Source organism: Harpia harpyja, chromosome 1, assembly GCF_026419915.1.
Source record: "Harpia harpyja isolate bHarHar1 chromosome 1, bHarHar1 primary haplotype, whole genome shotgun sequence".
In the NCBI taxonomy this organism is placed as follows: domain Eukaryota; kingdom Metazoa; phylum Chordata; class Aves; order Accipitriformes; family Accipitridae; genus Harpia; species Harpia harpyja.
In genome coordinates, this window is record NC_068940.1 from 61,450,687 (window position 1) to 61,462,365 (window position 11,679).

The window sequence follows — 11,679 nt, forward strand, 5'->3', positions numbered from 1 at the left end:
AAAAATAGATGCTAAAAAAATTATAAAGATGCTAAAAATGATCAAGAACAAGGCAGGCCGTGGTGATACTAGATATCCAGCCACCACCAGCTCGGGTACCTCCTGAGCCAGCTGTGTTTTCTGTATGTTCATAAACAGTCTAAAGTCTTCTGTTCAATCACCTTAAACCTTCAGCACCCTCAGCACCCTTTGGCAGGGAGGTACACAGCTTAACCAAACACTGCATGAAGACTTCTTGCTTTTGTTTGTTTTGAACCATTCTCCTTCTCGCTACATGGTTGCTCTTTAGCCTAATACTCACTTTGATAACAATATGGATTCTGAAGCCTTCTGGCTATGAATCCAAAGGTGAGGAGCGGTTACACGGGTGGCAGAGGGGTCCCCAGCACACAGGATTTCTAGTGGTAAGGAACCCCTGAGACTGTGGGTTCCCATGAGAGTGGACCACAGAAGCACCAGGCAGGTCCTGCCATGAAAACATTGTTTGGAACACCTTATTTCCACAAACTTCAGCTGAATCAATTTTACAAGCAGATATTTTTCAGAGCAGTTTTCGAGGACTCTCTCATCACTGGTGTCAGTGTCACCTGAAAACATTTAACATCCCAAAGAAGAGCTCAGCACTTTTCAGAACTGGGCATGATGCATCAAGAATTGGTAAATCTCTTAAGAAAATGTCTTCCAGCTTCAGAGAAGAAATTAAGCTGAAATCCCCCAAGGTGCTTGGTATATTTCTCACAAGCAACAATGCAGTTATGTACTGCAGCTTGTTTTTGGAGAGATGGCATTCTTCCCTGAAAGCTCTTTGTTTTACTGTTTCCTAGAAGTACTCCATCTGCATATTATGATGATTTTATCAGACATTGTCACTGTCAGGAATATCCACTACATTTAAGTTCTTTTAAGGCATGACAGCCAGAAGGCAATATGACTTTCTAATGCTCGGCTGTTCTGATGCTTTCTGCTTGCTTCAAGGTTTACCATTTTCTCCCTTACCAAACGCTGACAAAAGGAACAGTCTCCAGTGTGCTGGAGTATTGTCTTCATTTATGCTACTTTATGTTTCCCAGCATAGACTCATTTTGTGTTATTTAAAGTGACTTCACACCATGGGTGAAAATCCAAATGCATCCAATAAATTCTGGGCACAGGAAAGGAAAAAAACCCCTGTAATATTATTTTGAGTTTGGACTTCATCTTAACTATTCCAAGCAGCTCTGCAACGCAGAGGAAATGCATTGTTTTCTTTAGAAACACAGGAGGAATCCGTACCATCTAATTTTAGACACCTAGCTGAGGTGCCTAAATGAGGAACCCTGAGGCTCCCTGCCGCTCCAGTGAGCAGGCAACCCCAAAGGTGAGTCAGAGCTCCTAAAATTCAAATCGCTCTCTGGAGGAGCCGCTCTTCTCTCCTTGGAGGACCAAGGGAACCTGAGGCATCTAAACTCTGGAAGAGGTAGCTTAGTGAGGAGACTAAAGTTGAGCAGCAGGGTCCTTGGCAATAGCTTACACTTTCTCCAGATTGCCTGCAGACAGTAACATGGTAAATCGTGATCCTCTTCCAACTAGGCGCAATCTGCTAACAACAGCGAGGTCCATCTTTTGTGATGTGTCCAGGAAAAATGCAATATTAACAAACTACTGTATCATATAGCTTTCCAGTGCAACTTGTAATCAGCAAAAGTAAGTGGTGAAGGAGCATCTGGTCTGGACATTTGCAAAGTTAAATGATGGGAAAGAGGCTGAAGCAGGAAAAGAGAATGTGAAGGCTTTGAAAGATCTCTGTAAATACACCTACCACTGTGTATTTCCCTCAGACACTAACTTGTAGTCCCTAGCACCATGAAACCCAAAAGCATCCCTGCCTCTGGGTGTCATTCCACTTTTTAAATGAGATTTTTCTCATTGTTTGTTTGTTTGTTTGTTTGGGGTTTTTTGAACAAATAATAGAATTCCAACAGCAAAACATTTTTAATGCTGTAATTCCACTCTTGTCTAAACAGTGCTGATGATCAAATTTCATTTGTCTTTATCTTTTAATTTGATTTTTTGGTCTCATTCTGCACACTACTGAAGCATGATTCTCCAGTGTAATGTGATTCTCCATATTACAGCAGCCATTCTTGAAAGCAATTCAACCAAAATCAAAACCAATAAAAATTATACCATTACACAACACAATAAAGCTTGGGGTAACAGTGCTAAAAACAGATTGCAAAAGAATTAACGCTACATGATTTTGCCATACACATGTGATGGTGACAGACTGCTGCTTCCAACAGCATTCCTGGGACTATTCCACAATTAAAGCAATGCTGAAAGATTTTTCTTTCCATCTTGTCAGAGGGAGATTTCTGATCCTCATGGTACTTGCACCGTAATTTACTTTGTTGGTGGATTTCCTGTCATTCCTTCCAACTAACCCTCTTGAAAAGTCACCACATAGGGGAACAGCAGCAACCAGTTAGTGCATGCATCCAGATCATTGCATCCCATTTGATTCCCTGGCAGGCATCACTCTCCCTGATGATTTGAGCTGTGGCCAGTCAAATCATGAAAGCCATTATTTTGCTTCCCAAGTCAGTCATTATACCACTAGTGGGTTTTCCCCCCCTTGGATTTCTCTCTTCTGTCCTCCCTCTTCTGCAAAGTTAGTTTTAAAGATATTACGTTGCACTAAAGGAATCCACAGACATGCTTTATCTATGATGTGACAATCTTGAGGGCATGCTACAATAGACAGAGCAAGGAAGTAGATCTTTTGATGGTGCAAACCAGTGCAATTTTGCCAGATTCAGCAAAGCTGCCCTAGCTCTTAAGATCAAGATCTGCTCCTTCCCCTCCAACCTGGAGGGGTAACTGAGCTGCATTGCTTGAACAGCTTATCAGCGGGTGTCCTGAATGCCAGCCTCCTCATATCAGTATTTGGCTTTTAACGTACTGTTGTTCCACATGGTAAGCGTAGATGAACTACATACCCTCCCAAAGCAGCCAAGAGCATTGCTTTTCCCTATTTTTATATACGTTGTGTATATACTTGCTTTTACCTATATTGCATATGTTACTTCTGGCTAGATTTTACACTTTATCCTTTCCAGACCACAATATGAATTACAGTGTTTGAGTTATCATGAGAGCTGCGTTCTTCAAATTACCTAAAAAAATTAAAAAGCACCCAGGTAAAAATGACACCCTAATACCCTACGTGTGCTCCAAACCACTCCCTCCCTGAGCCAGCTGCTCCCTCTTCAATTGCACCAACACAACTAAGTAAAACAGGCAACAACTCCAACGTCCCTTAGCAGGTATCCAAAACCAGACTGCCTGCTCCAGCCACACAGTTCCTAGACCCAAGCTTTTTTGGCCAGATCAAGGCATCCTTGATGCTAAATGAATGTAGCCTCTATCCTATTTGCAGAACTGGCTGTTTTCCTTGTTGATACAGATACACTTGAATAAATGGAAATTAAATCTCAAAAGGGTGGTTCGAAACATACACACAACACACACCCCCACACACCACACGAGCACACACACAAACACCTTTTTATACTCACATGCAATATGTCAGTGATTGTTCCATGCCATCTCTTGAGAGAAGAGCAGCGCAAAGCTGCCTTGTCCCCAGACGAATTAAATCAGCAAATACTGCTCTGAAAGGGAAGGGAGGAGGAGAAGGGGTTTCCACACTATCTGCTTCAGGCAGTAAGTGCCAAATTTAAGTGCACAATTGCTCTGAGTTCCTTGTACAGTTAACGGCAGGATGGAGGCTGTGCCACAGGCAATGAGCAACAGGTACCAGACCTACCATCACTATGTATGTAGCAGATTTACTTATATTCCAAAACTAACCAATTCTATTGCTCTGATCAAACTGCTGGATCATTAAAACCGAGGTTCCCATAATGAATACTTCAATCATCAGCATACTTAAGCTAGTGAAGAGAAGAAGCTTCCTTTGAACCACATACAGTGTAAGCTAATATTTTATTATTAACCAAAAGTCAGAGATACAAGCAGCGTATTTTTCATGGTTAGAATTCCATTGTTGTCTAAGTCTATAATGCTTAGGAAATTTCCATATATCTTACTGCTTGAATCTGATTTTTTTAAATTATATGGAAAGTGAGTGTACTGAGAATTGCCAGCTAGAATTTTTAAATATATAAAGTCACATCTACCTAAAAAGCCCGAAGCAGCAAAACTGGTTCACATATGTCATATACTATTTTAAGTATAAGAGACCCAACACATAGTATCATTCCATTTGGCCACCATCCGCCCTTTACTTCCTACTAACTTAGTCTGGGCTAAATCTCTGTGCTGCAACTGGCAGCTTTCATCCCAAGACCTTGAGCTGTTAGCAATCTACCTTTGCAGGAAGTAGGAAGCCTAGAAAGCAATTAATTTCATTTAAATTCCAGCCACTTAAAAAGCAGGCCTTCAGCCTAAGCTAATCAGGCAGACACCCTCTGTAATCAAGGAGGAGGCATAGATACCTCCAGAGATGGGGTCATTCTACACTGAGCTTTACTTTGAATACAGAAAGAGCCTAGCTGACTAGCTTATGTGTCTGCCTAAAAATTGGGTCTGTGGCCATAGAGGAGCTGAATACTGCCCTGAATCGTTAAGTACCAGGAGAGATCAGAGTAATTTATTCACTTGCAGATTGGAAATAGTAAGCACCACTCTGCTGGCTCCTTCAGGATCACTGTCCCAGTGACCAGGTAAGAGTTTGGGGTGGTCCATGCCCACACAGCAAGGGCTCTCCCCCGGTAGCTTGCCCGTCCAAAGTCTGGCAATGTCAAGTCAAGTGGACAGCTGCCCCCGTAAACCTATTTCCTATGGGCATCTTGTTCCCAACCCACTCAGAAGGGCCAAGAGCAGGACAAGTATTACCTGAAAACCACCTAAACCACCAAATACTTTCAGCCATGCAAACTGTTCTCTGAGTTAGGGCATATCAGTGGTAGAAAAACTAGAAGAGGTTCCCGGTTGTTGACAGTACCATACAGGTACCGAGGTGTGGCTGAACAGAACTGCTACCCATGAGATTGTCACTACAACACTCTTCACAGAAGAGAAGCATTTACCCACATGCAGCCAAGTCATCAGATAACCTGCACACACGCCTCACCCTAATAACCTGAATGACTTCAGGAGAGACAAGAGGAATCAGACGAGCGGATGGACAAAGAAATAAACACCTCGGGCTGCCAAGGGAGCTGTGTGTCAGGAGCACTGCTTCTTCATTGTACCTACACACACAGAAACACGTGGTGGTATTACTAGAGCTTGGGGTAGGGGGGCAGGGAAGTAGGTGGATTTAAAAAAAAAAAAAAATCCATTTGGTTTCATTCTGCGCATGAACATAACAAGGCATTCTGGCTCCTTCACGCAACCCCATCACAGTTCATTCTTTAATAAAATGGTGTTTTACCGCTTTTCTGCCCACAAGATCAATTTCAGTGCTAAGAGTACCCAGACCACAGAATTGCACAGTAATATGAGAACTGGTAAGGATCATCAGATCCGCAACCTCACAATCATAGACAGGAAAAATAAAGACATTTAGTTCATGAGACTTCTGCCTCTCTAACTCTGCACACCCCAGGTCACTAGATAATCTCATACCCCAAGTGAAGCTACAGGCCTTCAGTGTGCAATGTGACAGAGAAGAACAGTGACAGAGATCAAGGGCAGGACACCCAAGGCAGCGGCAATACTTTAGGTCCCTGCACCAGTAGGAGCTTTGAAAGGTAAAAATTCATAAAAGATTCAAGCAAGCAGGCCCCTCTCCACATTTCAAGGGATGGTGAAAAAATGAACAGGCAAGCAAGTAAACAAGCACAGCAATGGTCTTCACTAATCTCACCCAAGGGAAAAATTCTTCCTGACCCCCAGCTCTGGGTATGGGTTTAACACAAAACACAAAGCAGCCGAGAGATTCCTCCATTATCGTTAGGAAACTGTTATTTTAGTTTAATGGTACTTTCATTTACAGCAAGTATCTGCAAACAAACTTGTGTCTTAAGAAAAGCAGAACTCATAGTAACTAAGTACACATTTCAGAGAGGCGATACGTGAGGCAATTAGCCTTGGCGATCAGCTAGAGAGAGAGATTTTTATGTTGTTATGCTGATATAAGTACTTGGCACATATCACTGCTGATTAGAAGATGGCCTCTTAAGCCATCTCTTTCGATAGTCCCTGCCTGATAGCAGAACACCAATACCAAGTGTTCACACAGAGTCAGCAGACTATGAAAAGTAATGCAGGAAGAAATTAGTTTCCTTTAGATTCATGCAGCCTTTGGGCACCTTTGGCAAAGCAGGCAATTTGGGCCAAGAGAAGAGTTGTTTATAACCTCTAGTTTGAAAGGGCATATCTACTTCATGTTTATTTTTTCAGTACACATCTGCAGTCATTTTAAGAGGACAATATACAACAGGTCACCAAGTCTAGCAAAGGAGGGAAGACTTTAAATATTCAGCTATGAATCATTAACATTTGGACATGAATACAAGGATTTATTTTACTTTCATGTGTATTTTCTAATGCCATTTTGTAAGAATTGTATGTTGCTGCCTTCACTTCTATATAGTACTCATATTCCCTCCCGTCTATGAATAGAGTCATAAAAATATTCTTTTGTATGAAGAATCAACTTTTCACAACAATTTCAGGAAGTTAAAAGAATCTGCAGAAAAAGACTGACAATGATTCACTGACTTCCATCTTTGTGAAAAGTGAAGCTAGAAGAGGTCTAGTCAATGGAGTGAAGGTGAGTGAGCACAAACATGGGATTTCCTTAGGATTAGGTCTCACAAGGAGCCAGGTCAGCCACTGGCACCAAAGGGACGGGTTCTCTACCCTTCCCCATTCTCCTCCCTGCTGCACTGTCCCATCCTCTCCCTTGGTGCAGCAAATTCATTTCACTTTCACAGCAAAGACCTGTTTAGAGATGAGCCAGATGAGCACCAGAGCCTGGGGAAGGTACTGAAAATTTGGCTATGATGTTGCCAACATTCAGACTTGAACACATGGACTTGAACACATACTCTTCATGTGGATTTCCTTCCTGCCTTTTTTTTTTTTAAACATGAGTCTTATAAGGGTCTGGAGTATTCACCCCAGTGTAAAATTACAGTCGCCCTGCACTCAGAGGAAGCAAGAAGGATGCAGGGTGAATATGAGATAATGCAAGAGGGAGGCAGGACCATCTCCTTTCAGCAGTAGAAAGCCGGGAGATCAGCTCAGCTGATCCAACTGCATCCTTACCTAAATCAGTTCTGCATTCACGTCATAGCTTTGGAGTGTCTTCCCTATATAAAAACTCCCAAAGAACAATCCACTCAGACCTGCGCAGTCCTCTCAAAGATAGTCCCAGAAACACCCAAGGCACAGCCTTGTGTCTGAAGCCAAGCACTTCAGCTCAGAGGACCCCTCGGTCTGAGGTCCATGGTACCTTGCTGCACATCTCATTACACCTTAGGGCTGGAGCATGAGTACTGAGCCACCTCTAGGAGCTCTCAGCTAGGAGACAGAATTATTAACATCACTTGTCAGAAATAATTAATCAACTTGAATGCCTCTAACGAGGCCAAAATTTAGTAATCAGATGATAAATACATCTTCCATCTCTCATCATAAAACCTAGCAAGACCTGTCTTCCTTGGGGGGCAAAGTCATTGGAAGCTGCAAAGAATTCAGCTTTAGCAAGCTCAGAAGACTACCTCCTCCCAAAGCTCATGAGGGTATGGAGGCCTAATGAAGTTACAGAGCACCAGGACCCTGGGGGCACTAAAAGGTCTTAACAGCCCTGGCCAGCCTCACCTGGGACCTTCCCCTACACTCTCTGCCCAGGGCCCCAGCCTGAGCTTTGGTTTAAGCGGCCCAGCTCGGGTCCTGCCTCTTGGATAAGTCTCAGCCCTACACTCTAGGTAGCTCATCTCCTGAATGGACACCTTGTGTGGAGATGCCAGCTCATCTCCAGCCTTGTCTCCCAGGGGGACCTGGCACCTCTGCTGCAGCCTTCTCTCCAGCTGCATCATCTGCTGTCCCCAGGCAGACCCTGGACCAGGGTCATCTCCTCCCTCATTCCCAGCCCCTGGCTCTGCCCACCTGGTGCAGAGCCCAGCAGGACAGCACGCCATGGGTGAGCACACAGCCTGTGCCAGGGTCACCCACGGCTCCTGCTTTGCCTGCCCTTAGGGAGCAGCCAGCCCTCACTGCTCCCTGGCACAGAAACAGTCCTGTGCAAGTGTCCTGGTTTCAGCTGGGATAGTTAACTGTCTTCCTAGTAGCTGGTATGGTGCTATGTTTTGAGTTCAGTATGCGAAGAATGTTGATAACACTGATGTTTTCAGTTGTTGCTCAGTAGTGTTTAGGCTAAAGTCAAGGATTTTTCAGCTCCTCATGCCCAGCCAGTCAGAAAGCTGGAGGGGCACAAGAAGTTGGCACAGGACACAGCCAGGGCACCCGACCCAAACTGGCCAACGGGGTATTCCATACCATGTGGCGTCCCATCTAGTATAGGAACGGGGAAGTGGGGGCGGGGGATCACCACTCGGGGACTAGCTGGGTGTCGGTCGGCGGGTGGTGAGCAATTGCACTGCGCATCATTTGTACATTCCAATCCTTTCATTATTGCTGTTGTCATTTTATTAGTGTTTTCATTATCATTATTAGTTTCTTCTTTTCTGTTCTATTAAACCGTTCTTATCTCAACCTGCGGGTTTTGCTTCTTTTCCCGATTTTTTCCCCCATCCCACTGGGTAGGGGGGGAGTGAGTGAGCAGCTGCGTGGTGCTTAGTTGCTGGCTGGGGTTAAACCACGACAGCAAGCACGTCCGCTATAAAGATAATATATGTGAAAGGAGAGTGCTTGAGATCTTTCAACGTAGGAAGAAAAGGAAGGAATGCTAGACTCCTTTTTAATTGTCCGTCATACAGATGTAGTACATCCACTTTCCTCCCAGTCCAAATGACCCTACTAATGCTACAGCTGCACTTTCTTTTTACAGTAACTATTGCATTGGTCATGCTATCAGATGTGTCAAGAGAAAGGCCAGGGCCTGAGCCAATTAGGCTTGGAGCTACCACAGGACGTAAGACTGCAAAGAGGGTCAGTCCACCTGAGCTTTTCCTATGATGTTTGCTCCTCTTCTTGCAAGAGACCAAAAAATTGTGCAGGCAGAGAGAAAAAAAATCCAAACTATTTCTTGTAAAGCTCGGGTGAGCCTTTGCAATTGCCAGCAAATGAACTTGTTGCCTTATGTTTTATGTGTAAAAATTCTAGGTCCTCTATTTAGGGAAACAGTAACAAACCAATAAAGAAACCATTTCATAACTGTAAACAAACTATTAAAAGACAAAACTAATAAACAGACAAACCCCACAGATCCCAACAGCATAGGTTTTGAACCTCTTTGCGTTCAATATCCAAGCACACACAAAAGTGCATGTAAAGATAAGAGATTTCTGCTAATGGATTAACCAGCGTTAAGAGAGAAAACTTGGCTTTATTCCATCTTCCTCATGTATTCACAAAAGCCGCCTGCTTTGGGACTTGCTAAAATACTTTCTTACTCACAAAAGCATGCTTTTGGAAAAAGAAACACTGAATCTAATTCATCGAAGAATTGTTATAATATGAAGCACTAGTATGTGTTAAGTAAATATTTCCACCTTCTATTAAATTAGTAACATGTTGCAGTTGCAGGACAGATTTTTTTGACCAGAAATGTGACTAAAATCTGAGCTGAGGGACCACAAACTCATAAAATACGCTTTTTGAATATTAGGCAAAAAATTGTTCTAACCACTTTACTTGAAAAAAATATTTAAGAAATAGTAAAATCCTGAAAGTTAGTGGAATCGAGTCTTCTATTTCTGTATCTGCACCTAAATGTAGCTTGACAAGTCTTTACAGTGATTCATGAAAAACATCTTTATTTAAGAGACAGCCTGGTCTCTCTTTGATGCTTCTCATAGTAAGTAATTATTCTGTATGCCTTGCTGTACAACCCTGTTCAAAGTAGAAAGTAAAATCTCCCACAAAGAACAGTGTATGTCCTTCAACTAGTCATAAATATGACAGAATACAATTAGCAGTGTTCTCCCCCAGTCAAGGCTCTTAACAAAACTGCTCTCTAGCCCAGTACACCTGAACACTTTGCCACAAGCAGTAATTTCAGATCTCTCGAGTTTCTTTCCAACATCCTCTTGTTGGGCTATATGGACTCCCTGGTGCATCAGGGGACATGATGAGGGAGAGCCTGGGGGATGTGGCTTCTGGTGACAAGTGCTTCCCAGCAGCATCAGTTTAAGCTCTGGGCCCTGCTAAGCAAGGCGGCCCTGGGACAACCCCCCTCTCCTCCTTCACGACTCCAGGCACCAGCTGCAACTGGCCAAGGGGTCACAGATCCTGCTTCCTCCTGATGCGTGAGATCACAAGAGTAAAGAAACGCTGAGGTGCTGGGCTGCAGGCGCAGGAGGGATAGTCCCTCCCCGCAAGAAACATGAGGCAGGGAATTTGACAGGTTTGTAGTTTGTCATGACATCAGCATCCTCTTTTTTTGTGCAACAGCACACACATAACCCTTAAAATAACACATACAGGCTAGTGAATATGCTTTATGAAAAGTAGCAACTGTATCTGCTCACCTGTATGTCACAAAGCCTACATGGCTCATGGCGAAGTTATTTTCCTTATAGTTTAAGCAGTAGTGATTAACCCTCAGGGCTGTGTTCTGGATTTACTGCATATTCTGCCCATGTCTTTGAACCAGGTCTGTGCAGCTGAAAAGTCACGGTTCCCTCTCTTGCCACTGTTGTGGTTTAACCCCAGCCAGCAACTAAGCACCACGCAGCCGCTTGCTCACTTCCCCCCACACCGTGGGATGGGGGAAAGAATCAGGAAAAAAAAGTAAAACTCATGGGTTGAGGTAAGAACAGTTTAATAGGACAGGAAGGAAGAAAATAATAATTATGATACTACTAATATAATAATAATAATAATAATAATAATAATAATAATAGAATTGGAATATACAAAACAAGTGATGCGCAAGGCAATTGCTCACCACCCACCAACCGATGCCCAGTTACTCCCCAAGCAGCGATCCCTCCCCAGGCTAACTCCCCCCAGTTTATATACTGGGCATGACATCACATGGTATGGAATACCCCTTTGGCCAGTTTGGGTCAGGTGCCCTGGCTGTGTCCACTCCCAACTTCTTGTGCCCCTCCAGCCTTCTTGCTGGCTGGGCATGAGAAGCTGAAAAATCCTTGAGTTTAGTCTAAACACTACTTAGCACCAACTGAAAACATCAGTGTGTTATCAACATTCTTCTCATACTGAATCCAAGACATAACACTAATGGGCCAGACTTAAGAAAGAGATTATGCAGGCAGGGCATATTTTCATGGCAGCACAAAAGTGTGAAACTAAAGGAAAGAGGGACTTTTTGAGACACTCCAGGCAGATGCATATACACAGATGTGCCACCGACATGAAATGAACAGGGCAGCAGAGAAAGGCCACCATGTCCAGGCCAAGGCAGAAGCCAGAGGTCAGGCTTTGAAAGGTCAGGCTGGGAAAGGGTATTGTAGTGGACGGGTGTTGTGGTCTGATATGTGGGCTGCTCTGAGACATGGACTTCACTAGTGGTGGAAA